Source organism: Lissotriton vulgaris, chromosome 1_1, assembly GCF_964263255.1.
Source record: "Lissotriton vulgaris chromosome 1_1, aLisVul1.2, whole genome shotgun sequence".
NCBI classification, from domain to species: Eukaryota; Metazoa; Chordata; class Amphibia; order Caudata; family Salamandridae; genus Lissotriton; species Lissotriton vulgaris.
The window spans coordinates 1,834,490,978-1,834,508,124 of NC_141685.1; positions in this window are offsets into that span (position 1 = coordinate 1,834,490,978).

Here is a 17,147-nt window from a genome sequence, read left to right on the forward strand (position 1 = left end):
ACAACCTCATGGTAGCCACATCCCAATCATCTAAAACCAGAGGAGTAGCTATTTTAGCTAAACCTATAATGGGTCACCTGACTCGCAGATTGGCTGATAAATACGGTAGATGGGCCATAGTTCAGCTAAAATTCGGCCTCACGATATGTGCAATATATGGTTCAAACCTCGATGATCCTACTATTTTTCAGGAGCTAGAAATCGAATTGGCCTCCTGGACCGGCCCTCTAATTTTTTGTGGGGATTTTAATATTGATGTAGTAGTGCTCGTCGATAACCGCTTGTCCTTAAGTTATAAAGGGCGCAAACCAAAGGTATTTAATGCACTAAGGCAGCTGATGGAAAGTCATAACTTACTGGATGTGTGGGATCTGTCAGGTAAAAACACTGATGGTTACACATATTTTTCTCATCCCCACAACAAATATGTCCGAATTGACTATGTTATGTCATCTTTAGAGGGTTTGGCTATTATTGATATAATTAAATCCCCCAAAACAATTTCGGACCATAATGCACTTACCTTCATCTTTGACACTACCAAAATGGTAAAACCAAAGACCCAATTGACCTTTGATAGAAGACTCTTGGTCAATCAGGAATATATAGCACACATTAAAAGATGGGCTCAAGGTTTTTTCGATTGTAATCGGTTTAGTGCGTCAAGAACAACTGTCTGGGACTGTTTTAAAGCCGCATTAAGGGGAGAAACTATCTCATTTGTAGCTAATAAAAGGAAGAATGAGGATAATATCAATGCACAGCTCATGCAAGAACTCTCCGATCTTGAGACCCATCATGCCACCCAGATAGGTCAGGGTGACTCAACCTCAGAAACCCTCAAAAAAATACTGATTCTAAAGAATGAAATTAATAATTCTTTAATCCAGAAAGCTGCCGAAACCTATCAGGCAAATAAAACCAAGCTATACGAATCAGGGGAAAATGTTGGTAGACAGCTAGCATTACGAACACGCCAAAAACAATCATACAGTAACATAAAGATGATTGAATTTGAGGGTAAGGAATACACATCCACGCAGGATATTGTAAATGTATTCCAAAAATACTATCAGAAACTTTATCACAGTGATGTTTCATACTCCGATGCTGATATTACAACATTTTTGATCAGCTGGCTCCCAGATCAAGACTCAAGCACTATGATTGATGATAGGGTCAAAGCAAATCTGGACAGAGAAATCACGGTTACGGAGGTAGAGATTGCCTTATCCGAACTCGCCAATGGTAAAGCGGCAGGCCCTGACAAAATTCCCCTAGATTTATATAAAATCCTAGGTAATCAAATAATACCCTTTTTATTAGATTTGTTTCTCGGAGTACAGTACCACTCAACTCCACCGGACTCCTGGAAACAAACGAATATAATAATTTTCCACAAAAAAGGAAAACCATCTCACCTCCCCTCATCATATAGGCCGATATCCTTGATAAACTCTGACTCAAAGCTTTACGCCAAAATACTAGCTAATCGGCTGAGCGGGGTCATCAAACATCTCGTATCCCCTTGGCAACACGGCTTTATTCCCGGAAAGGGCACCACAGATCATACCCGGAGAGCCATTACCCTTTTTGATATCATGATCGCCACGGGTGGCGAGATGTCGATGATTCTTCTCGATGCCGAAAAGGCTTTCGATCGTGTATCATGGCAGTTTCTTTGGAACATCTTGGAATGAAAGAATTTTGGAAACAACTTTATCAAAGCCATTAAAGCCATATATACCAACCCTAGGGCAAAAATCTCTATATGCAGTGCTGAGTCAGAGTTTATTGAGGTACAAAGAGGTACAAGGCAGGGGTGTCCATGCTCCCCGATATTATTTGCCTTATACATAGATCCCCTTATTCAGAAACTTCTTTTGACACCCTCAATCCAACCAGTTAATGTAGGCTCATACTCCACCAAAGTCATGGCATACGCCGATGACGTTGCCGTCATAACCACCAATCCTGCTGATGCAATTCGGGAAATTGAATTAGTTACCCAGGCCTTTGGCACCTACTCAGGATATTCCCTAAATAGGGATAAAACTATGGTATTAGCTACTAAAAATATTCAATATGAAAGTCCTCTTAAAGTTAAAGAGGCTACATATTTAGGAGTATGCCTCTCTTCTGAGGTGGATAAAATTAGTTATCTGAATTACACCCCCCCTCATTGATAAAATTAAAAAAGACCTTAAAAGAATAGATAACCTACACCTATCTATAATAGGAAGGGCAAACTATATAAAAATGAATATTTTTCCACGGATTCTCTACCTTTTTAGAGCAATCCCACTGCTGGCTGGAGCTAACTTCATTAAGACCATCGATTCTACCATCTCTAAATTTATGTGGAGTTATGGTAAGATAAGAAGAGCCCTCCCTCTGTTGTCGTTACCTCATGACAGAGGAGGACTAGCTATTCCTAACCTAAAACTATATCTATGGGCAACATTAATTCAATCTATGGATCCCCTACTGACTGGTAAAAAAATTACCTCATTGCCCCCAGATTCATACATTTCTTCGATTTATGAACTCAGCCTTGGGGATAAGTGTAAGGGGTTATTCTTAAGGCAGGTAGAGTCATCGTATTATAAAAAAATTAAACTGAAGATAGTTCTAGATGCATGGGCTGTGTGGAAAGCTATTTCTAAATACCTATCTATTCCCACTTTTACAAAATATACCCCTTTGTGGCATAGCAAGATTATCTCCCCCTCTCTTAATCATACTACCTCGCAGAGGTGGGAGCGTCCAGGCATCAGCACAGTCGGTGACTTTTTAGGACATAATATCCCCACCTCTTTTGAATCTTTCCAAGAAAAATACTCCATTCCCACTTATGATTTTCTCAAATTTTATCAAATATTGTCGAGCATTCGCAACATTATACCAACAATTGTATTAGATAATTTGTCACTTCTTGAAGTTATATGTAAAAAATCTACAAGAATAGGGGCTCTTTATCAGATGTTGTTGGTTAAAACCCCTGATGATCTTGAACGAACAGAACAATCTTGGGCCGTAAAATTAGCAAACCCCAATGTTGATATTGATCTCTCAATTGCTCTTTTGGCAAAATACTTTATAACCTCTAACTTAAAAGCACAATACTATAGAGTTATATACAACTTATACTACACACCGGCAAAATTATTTGCCTGGGGTCTCCGGGCCGACGATAACTGCCCAAGATGCAAACAACCATTGGCCAATTTATTACATATGTTCTCTGAACGCTCGGAACTGACAAGGTTAAAGGCCATGATACTGGAGTTTTGGGCCCAGGTCTTCGGACATCAGATAAGAGACTCATTAACTCTGTATATATTAGGCCATAATGACTTTTTGGGTCATAATAGTGAGGAACAAGCAGTTGTTTTTCTAGGGTATGCCGTTTTTCGTATCATTCTGGCAGCTCAATGGAAAGACCCGGAACCCCCTACTTTTCGGATGTGGCTAAGTCGATTCCCCGCAATTTATAAACAAGAAATTGCAATATATGCTACTAGAGGTAGAAAAGTAAGAGCAGTTGGAGCACAGATCTGGGACCCTATCTCTAGGTGGTATACTAATGAGAGGGGATATTCAGATCCTGCCAGTGTTTAAATAATTTGATATTTTTTCCTGTTTACCCGGCTTCTTCCTTTCTATCCTATTAGGTTGTATTCTTTTTTCCTTTCTTTTATATTTCTCTCTTTGTCTATTGCTATTATGCCATTGATACCTTATATGTTTTATATACTATTTCTGTTACTCAAGTTAAGCAAAGCATGGCATGCGTGGGTCGGCCAATGTTTTCCTACCCAAAATTCCCTGCAAACCATAAAATTAGGTTAAAAAACACTTTTCCATACATTTTTGCTTGGGATCTCTGTGCTGGCACAATTGTCCTACCACCCAGCGTTCTCTTGTTCTCCCGAGTAAAATGATACCTCACATGTGTGGGCCAAAGGCCTGTGACTGGGATGACCCCAAAACCGTAGAATTCTCGGTGCTCTCTTGTAAATACTGAACGCTACAATTTTTTTAAAATACATTTTTGGCCTGTTCTGCTTTGGCCCACCCACACAAGTGACGTATCATTTTACTCGGGAGAACAAGGGGAACAGTGGGTGGTAGGACATTTGTGCCGGCACGGAGATCCCACGCAAAAATGTATGGAAAAGTGTTTTTTTAAGGTTTGCAGGGAATTCTGGGTAGGAAAACGTTGGGGGACCCATGCATGCCATACCTCTCTGAACTCCCCTGGGTGTCAGAACTGTTTGGGTTTGGTAGTTTCCCAAGATGGCCACCGAGCACGGGTCAAAAAATGGTTGTGTAAACTTCACAGCTAGAAGCTCCTCACAACGCAATGCACTGCACTGTCCCCGACCAAGCTTTTGAGAAACAAGTTCTTTTGGGAAACCTTTACGGTTAGAGCGGATTGTGCCAAAGCAATAGTGTCTACTTTGGCCAATTCCCTGAACAATCGCACACCAGGGTAGAAGTTATCTACATATAAATGATGGCCTTTGTTAAAATATCCTCTACCAAGTTCCCACACAATTTTCTCTGTCACTTCAAAAGTGGACGGACAACCAGGGGGGTTAATCCTGGATTCCTTACCGGTGTACACCCTTAAATTCGAGACGTTTCCAGTCCGACTGTCACACAGCACATAATGCTTAATTCCATAGCGTGCCCTCTTACTAGGAATGTATTGCCTAAATACCAAGCGACCCTTGAACAACCAAAGACTCATCCAGTGGAATTTCTTTCCCAGGAGCAAAGATCTCAGGAAATTGATCAACAAAGTGACCAATGACAGGCCGAATCTTGAAAAGACGGTCACAATCAGGGTGATCTCGTGGCAAAGCTAAACCATTAACAACAAAATGAATCATCCGTAGCATAAGCAAATACCTATCATGACTCATGACTGCCGGAAATATAGTTGTTGCCTTCAAGGGACTAGTAGACCAATATGAAGCCATTGATGGTTTCCAAAGCAAGCCCATCAAAAAATTTAAACCCAAAAACTTTTTTATCTCCTCCAAATTTGTGGGAGTCTACCGGGTAGCTAATCGGCATAAAGTTTTCAGTGTTCACCCTATACCCTGGAACACCAGTAAAGTCTGGCAATGCCCGCTGCACCATGCCTGGGGCAACCCAGAGGTCAGAACTTTCAACTGGAAGACTTGCAACCCCCTGCTGCTGCCCAGCTGCCTCTTGCCTCACTGTACTAACAGCAAGTCTTGCAGGCCCAGGCTGCCGCCCAGCTGCCTCTTGTCTCACTATACCAACGTGAAGTCTGGCAGCCCCAGGCTTCACCCCAGATGTCTCTTGCCGCACTATCGGCACAGATATTTCCTCCTCTAACACAGGCACTTAATCCACACCAAAAGTAGCTTCATTCGCACTCAGAGTATCTTCCTCATCAGACGATGCTATATGGAGAGAAAACTCACTACCAGACTCTTCACCTCCCACCTCTGCCTCAGAATCATAGTCAGTCTCAGCACCATGGTCAGAGGAAGAATCAAAAAGCATTCCAACAACTTGCTGAGCAGTAATCCGGCGGCTAATTATTATCCTCACTAAGAAAGGAGACTGCGCAAATAACTCAACAATCAACACTGTGCAAAGTAGGTAACTTTTTGCCCATATAAGGTATTTACGCCAAGTTTGTGCCCCTTTCTTCTAACATTCTGAGGTTTCTAAAGACACCCAGGGAAAGTGGATTTCACTGGAGGGGACCGAGAAATTAGCCAAAATACAGCAACATTTTTTGGGGGGGGGAGGGAAATTGGGGAAAAAAGTGCTGCAAAAGAAAGCCTCTAGTTTTTTTCCCTTCAATATGGTATCAATAAAGGTTTGATGATGGTAATATCACCATCTTCTTAGCTTTCTGGACCCGACAGACTTTTTTCAGAAAACTAACATTTTCTACACCATTGTGGCTTATTACTGGCACATACCTTATTTTTCCTATTTTCTGTGCTTTCAATCTCCTTTTAGTTAGTGGCCGAAGTCGGTGTGAAAGCAATAATAGATCCTAGAAAGCTATTCATTTTCTCCAAATAAGATAAAAGTCTGAATTCAGCAAGGGGTCATTTGTGTAGATCCTTCAAGGATTTTTTATGGAGTCTAACAGTTGAAATAAAGAAATATTGAAATGGAGTTAAAAAGAATAGCAAATTGTGACAACATTTTCACCTGTAACTTCTTAAAAGTTAGAGAGATAATTTTAAAGCAATATACTATTAGGTTTGCTTGACCCTTCTGCTTACAGGGATATATAGGACGTGTTACATTCAGGAAGAACCCGAGTTACCCAGAGCCAATAACTGAGCTGGTCTTGCAATGATTTTCCATTGTGTACCAGAAATATTGCAACTCATTTGATAAAATATAAAGAGTGAAAAATAGGTGTCAAGGAAACCTATGCATTTCCTAAATTGGAACAAAATATAGAGGCTTATTCACAAGCAGCTATCACCAAATTAATGGCACTTTAGCACAGCCAAAGTCGTGATAAAATTACCCCACCATTCACAAGCTGGTGCTAACAGCAGACATCATCAGAATTCCTGCGATAACAGTCTCAAAACGTAACACCACCGTGGACACCACCAACTAATGCTAATGAGAGGCACAGTAGGCTTTTCGATGCAGAAAGACCTGAAAAAAGAACAACACCACTTTTACAAAGAAGTGACAGATCTGGAAAGCAAATTAAAAACAGGCGATAAGCCGCTGTAGCCACAGGTATTTAAAACCTGCCTCAAGCAGGTGTAAAGATGGACGACTACCTGCAGTAGGCAATGGAGCCCCGCACACAGCCACACCTGAAGAACAAACAACCCCATGGAGCTACTCATCAGGCAGCTCAGAGCACCATTAGGGATACAAAACCGCCCTACCCCCCCGGGACCACCACAACCCCCAGGACCCGCACCACCCCGGGCCACCACAGAGGCAGCGCAGAGTAAGACAGTGGACCTACCAAAAACGCACCACTCTCACAGACCTGAAGCCCAAGGAAGTAATTGCCCACTACAGGCTCAAAAAGACAACCATTCACTGCATCATCACCCACATCGGCCACAGGCTGATGGTCCCAAAACAACAGATAGCCAACATCCCTCCGCAGACAATGCTGCTGGCTGTGCTGCACCTGTTGGCCTCTGGTACCTTCCAACCAACAACTGCCAGAGTCGGAGGGGTCACACAGCCAGCCCTATCAAAGTTCATCACACCTGTCCTGCATGCCATCCTCAGCTTCATAACCCATTACCTTCACTTCCCCAACACTGTGCAGGAACTGCTGGAGACAAAGCAAGGCTTCTACACCATAGCCATATTCCCAGCCGTGTTGGAGGCTATCGATTGCACACATGTCCCAATTGTACCCCCTGCGGATACTGCACACCACTACTGCAAAGAAAGCACACATTCCATCAATGTGCAGGCAATAGTGGACCACCTGGGAGTCTTCACCAATGTCGTCGCCAACTACCCAGGCAGTGTGCATGATTTCTTCATCGTACGACAGTCCATCATTAACTAGCGCTTCCAGAATGGCACATATGGAAGGGGACTACTCAATGGTAAGTACCAAGTCAACATACCGCACATCCCAATGCCTCCAAAGTACAATGCACAACTGTGGGGATGCACACGTAACCAAATCACAATCAACATGTCAAACTACACAACCACCTACCAGACCCGACCACACCACATCACGGTCATCCTGACCTACCCCTGCACCCAAAACAGACATTTCATGGCACCACAGCCACACAACAGTTGAACGTGTGGAGTTGCGAAATGCAGCCATAACACATTTGAGGCACTGCTCTGCCCACATGACCCTACCCTAGTCTCCCGCAGGTCAGCGTCCCATGGCAGTGGGCCCATTTTGCCTGCTGTGCATTCGGGGCCACTAACCCTGTGCGAATCGTGTCATTCCCCCTTGTAGTTATGACATTGCATTTCTGGGTGCCTGATGACTGTCTGTGTAGTTGCCAGCATCAGCTACTCCCTACGGGCTGGCTTACACTCACCCCAGACACAGCCAGCACAGGTGTCACTGCATTGGTAAACCGGACTACACATTCGGCCGAACCAAGTATTGACCCTTTTCTCCTTGCACTGTCACAGGTGATCAAATATATGCACTCTGCCCTTGGATGATGACACCCCTCTGAGATCTGAACACACCAGCCCAAAGGCAGTACAATGCGGCCCCCATACGCACCGGGGGCATTGTGGAACGCACACTTGGCGTGCTGAAGTCACGTTTCAGGTGCCTGGACGGCACAGGTGGAAAGCTCCTGTACAGCCCGAACATCGTGTGCAAGCTGATCGTTGCATGTTGTGTGTTGCACAACATCTGTGTTGGCACCAGGGGCCCATGAATCCCAGTCCCAGAGGTACCAGATGATGATGGTAGGCCACATCCCATTGCAGCAGCGGCAGGAATGGCCTGTAGGAATACCATAATTGACACTTACTTCTCATGAGCACATCATAATATGGCCGTCCATGGCAATCAAACAGTAGTAAAGGTCCATATGCACTACATGTGTGAATCAAACATATTTGCAGTTTCAGATTGTACTTGTACATTTGGATTTTACTTTTCCCTGCAATTTAAGATGTGATTTGCTAAGTCGTGCACATTTGCGGAATCAGTTGTGTCCTGTATTAAAATGTGGTGGGGGTGCTGTTCGTACCGATATGTTGTCAATGTCGAAGTGCACTCCTGCCTATGTGCCTATGCCGCACGTAGGGTGTGTCATAAGGGTGGGCTTAGCAGGCGTAGTGGGGCTACGCGAAGCTACATGAAGTGGGCATGATGCTACGCCCTCTCATGCACTTTGTGTAGCCCCACTACGCACCTCCCGCCTCCCTCCCATCCTCCTTTACATACATAAATTTAAGTTATAAGTGCAGTAAAAGTAAATAAAAACACTTACCTGGTCTGCGGCGTCCCGGAGCTCCCTCTTCTATTTTGCGCCAACTTATCCCATCGAAATGCGAATTCTCGAGAAATGCGCATGCGCAGGCGGCCGCGCATGCGCATTTCGATAGGTGAAGTCGGCGCAAAATAGAAGAGGGAGCCCGGGACGCCGCGGACCAGGTACGTGCTTTTATTTACTTTTACTGCACATATTACTTAAATTTATGAATGTAAAGGAGGACGGGAGGGAGGCGGGTGGCGGGCAACTTTGCTCCGTCCACGGAGCATGCGTAGTGTTGCGTACTAAATGCAAAGTAGGCAACACTACGTACACTCCGTGGGCGGAGCGTAGTCTTGCGCCCACCCTTAGTGTGTCGCTAGTGCGGCTCTGATTTGTCTGCCACTGGTCACTTTCATACGATATGCCTGTCGGTTCTGTTCTTCCACGGTGCTAGGTAGTTGTGGTGTACATGTAGTCCTCTGCAGTTGGCCAGGATGTATCCATGGTACTCCTCTGTTGTTGGATTTTGTTCTCTGGCTTTTTCAGTATGCTGTTCTTGTGCTTTTTCTGGCATTGCACATGTGTATTGCTGCCCTGGCGCAGGTTGTCACTGTTTTCTTATTGCGCTTTTGCCCATCTCAGGTTTTTTCATGATGGGGTTTGTGTTCTTATCTCCGTCAAGGTGGTTGTGTTGGAGGCATTGGCCGCGGTGTCGGCAGACTGTCTCATGCAACCAAATTCTGAATTCCACGTTGTCACAGATTTGCTTTCCCACGATGGGCTGCGATGTTGAAGTTTGCGTTACGCTATTCATGCAGTAGTTATCACATGTTCTTGTGAATATATCCCATAGACTTCAGGGTGGGGTGACTTGTGAGGCTGTCATCTGATTCTATAACCCAGAATCCCTTGCAAACCTTAAACATTGTAAAAAAAAATCATCACATTTCTGTGATGTAATCTGGAGGGAGCCACAAACTTCCACCCACCAAACATTCCCTCAAGTTTCCCGATAAAAATGGTAACTTGTGTGAGTAGGATTAGTGTTCGAGACAGGAAAGAACCCAAAATGCAACTTGGGCACTTCACATTTTTCCAGTGAAAATGGACCCTTTTTTTTCACATGGTGTCTAGCAGTGGATTTTGGTCCCTCGATTAGCCAGCACCTAGGGAAACCCTTGCAAACCTGTACATATTTTATTACTAGACACCCAGGTGAATCCAGGATTGGTAGACAAGGTTCTATGAAGCATAACCTAAAACTTTGTAAAAAAAAACACATTTTGCTCACATTTCTGTGATGGAAAGTTCTGAAATTTTTGGGGCGTCACAAACTTCCACACACCCAGCATTCTCGTGTCTGACAATAAAAATGGTGAAAAAATGATGCCTCACTTGCGTAGGTTGGTCTAGTGCCCGTGACAGGAAGTAGCCCAAAACACAAAATGGGCGCATCACATTTTTCTAGTGACAATTGACCCTTTTCTCACAAGGCGCCTACCTGTGGATTTTGGACCCAACTCCGCTGGCACATATGGAAGCCTAGCAAACCTGTACATTTTTTAAAACAATATACCCATGGGAATCCATGATGGGGTGACTTGTGTGGCTCTTACTGGGTTCTATTACCAAAAATCCCTTGAAAACCTCACAATTTGTCAGAAATTCACATTTTCTTCACAATTCTGGCATCTGCAGAAAAAAAGCAAACTTCTGGACTCTGTGGGACTCTTTCCAACGCCGTGAGGGAAACGGCTCACTAGGCTTACCTGTCCTTCTGTTCCCCGCTGTGAGGGCAACGGCAGCGACATCTCCCGCCTCGCGCCGTGAGGGAATCGACAGCCGGGCTAAACCACAACCCCCAGAAGCCCCGGGGCCGGCGCAGCAGGCGTGACGGCATCCACGCACCCGGAGGCGCATTAAGAACAAGGAGCGCCAAGCGCTCTGGGGACTCTGTGGCACTCTTTCCAACGCCGTGAGGGAAACGGCACACCAGGCTTACCTTTCCTCCTGTACCCTGCCGTGAGGGCAACGGCAGCGACATCTCCCGCCTCGCGCCGTGAGGGCAACTGCAGCGACATCTCCCGCCTCGCGCCGTGAGGGAAACGGCACCTGGGCTAAACCACAACCCCCAGCAGCCCTGGGGCCAGCGCAGGAGGCGTGACGGCATCCACGCGCCCGGAGGCGCATTAAGAACAAGGAGCGCCGAGCGCTCTGAGGACTCTGTGGCACTCTTTCCAATGCCGTGAGGGAAATGGCTCACCAGGCTTACCTGTCCTCCTGTTCCCCGCCGTGAGGGCAACAGCAGTGACATCTCCCACCTCGCGCCATGAGGGAAATGGCAGCCAGGCTAAACCACAACTCCCAGCAGCCCCGGGGCTGGCGCTGCAGGCGTGACGGCATCCATGCGCCCGGAGGCGCATTAGGAACAAGGAGCACCTCCCGCCCCGCGGGACGCACCCGGGCAGCGCCGGTAGAAGCCCAAGACAAGGGCGGGACAGTCTGTGGCAGTCCGGGGGCAGGACGAGGCTGGGCTGGGCCACCTCCCTGACACTCCATCTTAAAACTGTAAGACTTAAGATTTTAACCAGCTGGTTATTTCTCTAATTAACTGTTGTTATCTCCAAACTAAAAATATTAGTTTTATTATTGGCCTTGTGTATACACTGGGCTTTGTTTCAAACAGTCAAGCTTTAGTTTTAATCTTTGTGAAGTTTTTCTGTAGAAAGGGGGTCCCACTATGGCTATAGCTCCTCCTATCCTTATCCTTTTCGGGGCGAAGAGGTGATGGAGGTATTCCACTCCTGGGTATGATCAGTATGGGAAAAATCACTAAGCCCTCCCTTACACGCCCTAGAACCAGGCAACAAGCCGCTGTGACCCAACCACTCCCGACCCATACTGCAATTGATCTAATGCTCCAGAAAACTATAGGAGCAGTAGCAACGGCCATTGAAGATACGGAAAGGCGTTTATCTTCAACCCCTGCACTAACCCTCCCCCAGCTAGAAGGTGACGCCTCTATGGCAACTGCCAATCCATTTGAGTCGACTGCATATCAAATGCCCTCCTTCTTTGAGTTACCGTGTGCTCAGATCACACTGGAGGTTATTGTCTCTGCTCCACCCTCTCTATTGGCTCCCCATCCAACAGAAATAAGTGACCCCAAGCCTAGTCCCAAAAAAAAAAAAATTAAAACTTATGAGAAAATATGCGAAAAATAAAAAACATTCTCCTACAAGTGTGCAGTCTGAGCCAGTTCCTTCCCGCCCCTCCTCTGCACCACCTCTTTGGGTTACACATCTGATGATTGATCTGCAGGCCCACATAGAACAACTAATTAGTTCCTATGTAAAACCCTTCTCATCAAGATTAGATAGAATCTTTACTCTTATTACTAATAAATGCCCAGGGAAGCCCAGCTATCTAGCTCACAGGGGAACCACGATAGGGGAGAGGGTACAGTCTCCACCCTGGGTGTTTCTGCACCACGGGTCTGGTGGGTAGTACACAAACAACCAAACCATCACATGTTATTGTAGTTGTGCAGAAATCCACTACTGTATCGAACAGATCTGTGGGTGCCCCCAGTCTCCCTGAGGTACCTAAAGCAACTGTTCCATCGACCTGTGCCCCGTCCCTACCTTTGGTAGCATCTGTGAACCGGCCACGTGCCGATGGCAAACCCATGCCCATTTTCTCCCAGAAACGGCAGGTAGAGAGCTCAACCAAACTTGCTCCCCGTCCTCAGCTACCGCCTGAGGCCATGCCATATGTGGTGGTGCTTAGGGGAGTTCCACCTCTGGAAACAAGTTCCACCGAATCCTACCCAGAGCTAATCATATTCTGGCTAAATCGGCATAGACCTATAGTGGGACCAGGGCAGGGGGAGATCCTATTTGCACGCAGTGTCAGCTGACTGGGTACTAGGCACAAGGATATAGGCAGCAACTGTGTGACCATTAACCTTAGGGACACAGAGGTGGTTAAACACTTCTTAGGCAATGGCTGGTTGGAAAACACAAGTAAAATTCGCACTCACCACTTGGGGTACTTCTATCCACAGACCATGGCGCAGCCTCTTCCTCTCTTTGGTGGGTATGACCTGGAGTATAATCTCCCAGTGGGCAATAGATATAGGACCCTGAGCAATGCAGACTGACTTTCTTCATATGGGGATGATAACACTATGGTCAGTTATTCTTCGGAGAGGTCGATCGAGGGAGGCTCTAGTAGTGAGATAGGGCCTGAGAATCTAAATCAGTGCCTCACAGTGGCCGGTGTCTCATCCCCATTGTCACCATTGATCTTGAATACTTCTGGGGGGGGGTCGGGAGTAGGGTGTGTGTCAGGGTGGCCTTTTTCCACCTTATGACATACACCCTGAATCTCCCATTGGTCAGGGATCCCATAGCCATTCTCTGATTGGGTCCTGGAATGTTGCAGGGCTGGGGGCAAAACTGACGATCCCAGAGTGGGGAGATCTGATGGATGGCTATGACTTATGCCTATTCCAGGAAACCTGGCTCCTGTCTGCCCCATTTAGGGTAAGATTTGCGTCCTATCATATACCGGCAGTGCAGGGACCCAAGGGAAGGCCATCCGGAGGATTGTGCATTTGGGTGGCAGTGCATCTGGGGTGTTCAGTTAAAGTAGTTGGCACACACAGTCCAGATATCCTTTGTATTCTTCTTACTCTTAGGGATGCCTCTGTGGTGGCCGTGATTAATATTTATTTACGCCTGATTTCACTCAAGCTAGGATTATCGACTTTAGAGGCCCTGGAGGTACTACTCTCATCCTTTCCCTCCTCTTACAACACGGTGATAGGTGCAGATTTTAACTGTCACTTTGAGCCACTCTGGGGGATCCCCCCGGTAACGACCGAGGAGGATGAGATTTGGTCAATCTCTGAATGCCATATGTACCCAGTGAAGCGATTATCGCCACTGGTTCTTGCAATCAATAACTTGGTTGTAGCTAATTCCCTTAGGGCATGCAATGGCAGACTGTTACCAGATATACCGGGGGCTCACACTTTTAATAGACCAGATAGACCAGATAGAAGCACCACAATAGATTATATATTGGTTAATGTGGAATTCTGGGCAAAAGTAAAAACATTTATGGTAATCCCCAGGGTCAAGAGTGACCACAATCTTTTAACGCTGGAATTGGTCACCCACCTAGGGGCACATAATACACAGACTGCAGCGGAATCCTCACATAATGAGAATTACCTGCAAATGGCGGGAGGCAGACAAATTCGCTGGGCAAAGGTGGCATTAGCCCAGGATACGCTAGCGGAAATCTACAACCATATAGCTGGGGCCCTATTAGTGGCCAGCGACATGACAGGGTCTAACCTGGATCCATCAAGTCTTTTGGCCCTCCACCACACTCATAATGAGCTCCTCACCGCACTGGCAGATTACTTCTATACCACTAAGCCTGGTAAGTCTGGGGTCCAGAAGAACGAACACCACTGGTTTAATAAAAACTGCAGGGCGGCAAAAACTATCCTGGTAAAAGAGGTAAAAACTGGGTCACCCAGACGGATTAGGAAGGCAAGACAAAACTATAACATTCTAGTTACAGAGGCCAAATCTGAATGGGAGGCGGACAGATGGGACAAGGTGAGCAGGGCGCTCACTGCCCGGGACTATAGATCCTTCTGGAATTTGGTCCGGGGGGGGGATTGGTGGCAGAGATGTCAGCCATACTTCCCAATCTTAGTGAGGACACATGACTTGCCCATTTCAAGCCCTTATACTCACTTGGCCCCTTAGACCACACAGTTGTTGCACAGGAATTATCAAGACCATTGGCTACTGTGACTTTGAGGGGTACGGCTCAAGTCAATCATCCTTGCACACTGCTGGAAGTTAATGCAGCACTTAAAAGTCTGGCTATAGGGAAAGCTCCAGGCCTCGACAGAATCCCTGGCGACCTTCACCGGTCCGAACAAAGGGTCCAGGTGCCCTACTTCTGTGTTCTGTTTAATGCCATTATGCAGGGTTTGGATATCCCTACGACATGGTTGGGTGCGGAAATTATCCCCATCTATAAGAAGGCTTCCCACCTCGACCCTGAAAACTACCGGCCTATCAGTTTGATCGACGTACTACAGAAGCTCTTCGCTCGAGTCCTACTGTCCAGGTTGCAGAACTGGATGGATGACCATCACATCCTAACCTCCCTGCAGGCAGAATTTTGAGCTGGGGTATCTACGATCGACCAACTGTTCAGGCTACAGCTTATATACTGGAGTACTGTTGTTTTAGGGGCGGGTAGTTTGTACCTGATATTTGTGGACCTTAGGGCAGCATTCGACCAAGTCAACAGGGACAAGCTTTGGGCTCTGCTTATGGAGTTGGGTGCCCTGACTTATTTGTGCAACCTTTTAAGGCACATGCGCGAGGGCAATTATGCCAGGGTCAGGTTTGGAAAAGGTGGGGAGCTGTCGGCCCCGTTCCCTGTTGATAAGGGCGTGAGACAGGGGTGTGTCCTAGCCTCTACGCTTTTTTCACTATATCTTAACGGGGTTGATCGCACATCTAGCGGGGGATAGGGACTTGGACTCCCCCAGCCTAGCAGGGCGGAAAATATCGGCCCTAATGTTTGCTGATGATGCCCTCTTATTGTCTAAATCATTTGGGGGTATCCAGCGAACATTGGAGGCTTTCTATGCCTTCTGTAGGATGAGGGATTTGGAGATTAACGTCTCAAAAACCAAATATATGGTGTATAACTCTAAAAAAACAAATTGTCCCCACCCCCACATGGATGACCTGCCTCTGGACTGAGTGTCCACATTTGACTATTTGGGGGTCACCCTTAATGATAAAATGGACTGGTCCTCACATGTAACTATGGCCAATTTGAAATTGTCTCAATCCTCGGTGGCATTTTAAAAGTTTTTAATAAAATGTCTCAGAAACTGGTGGTTCTGCCGGTTGAAATATACAAAGTGTAGGCACGAGGGGGCTCAATTTAGGGCGTGGCTTGGGCGCCGATGGCGATGGTCGCCTGAGAGCTCGGCTCCGGGACTGAGCCCGTGATTATCCTGTAAATCGGAGGCTGCGGGGCACCCCGGACCCCGCATTCTGCTGAGCGGACCGACGGAGACCTGCCAGGGCCCTTGGCGCGGCCTGAACGAGTGATGATCCGGCGTAAAACCGAAGTTTGCGGAGTTGCGGAGTGCGACCCAACATGGCGCCCGGACTTCATTGTCCCCCTGGCCGGATCCATTGAATTGGAGGAACGTCGCCGGCGGAGTCTCGCCCCCGGCTTTGCCATCCCCCAGTGATCTGTGTTCTGGGGATCGGTCAGATCGGACTTTCTACAACGAGAATGCACTCGGTTGGGTGACTGGGCGGATGCCCACGCTATAGTGGATCCCGCGAGCGGACGTCTGGTGATCCAGGCGGTGGCCCCACTCACGACACCGCACCTAGCTAAATTTTCCTGGCCAGCCCACTTCCATGGGAGGCGCGACACTCTGGCGCCACAAATCGTCCGGTGGAGTTGGTGACCCTCACCCCGGGACATTAGCGGCTGTGCGTGCCTGCCCGACCTGGCGGCGGTTGTCTCCGCCCCCTCATCGGTGCCCTCGGACGCCGTGGTGGTGGCACGAGCCGAGGCCGAGAAGATCCCACAGGCCCTGGAGAAGGAGATCTCCAGTACCCAATTTGAGGTCCAGTAACCGGGAGAGTCGTAGCCGGAGCCTACACTTGGAGACGCCTGCTCCTGGACCAGCACGGAGTGCCCCCGGCGACATGGGGAAACCAAGAGGAGCCAAGGGGACTACCCCAGCCGCCTCAGACTCGGAGACACAGGACAAAGAGGAACGTGGGGACCCAGAGAGTTCTGGTGGTGCATCGATGCAACAGCAATTCGACCGCGTCCTAGAGGCGATAGCGACCACGCGATCGGCCCTTCAGCAGGACATTGCCCAGGTAGCGACGAGCCTAGGTCTCCTTAGAGCGGACCACGGCAAACTTTCGGACCGGGTCAAGGAAGTGGAGAGCTCGGTGAAGACCTTGGAGCCGGCGCAGCGAACCTTGGCTGCGACTATGAAGGATGCCTTATCCCGGATTGCGACCCTGGAGCAGAGAGCGGAGGATGCGGAAGGCCGCAACAGGAGGAACAACATCCGTGTGGTGGGCCTTCCGGAAAAGATCG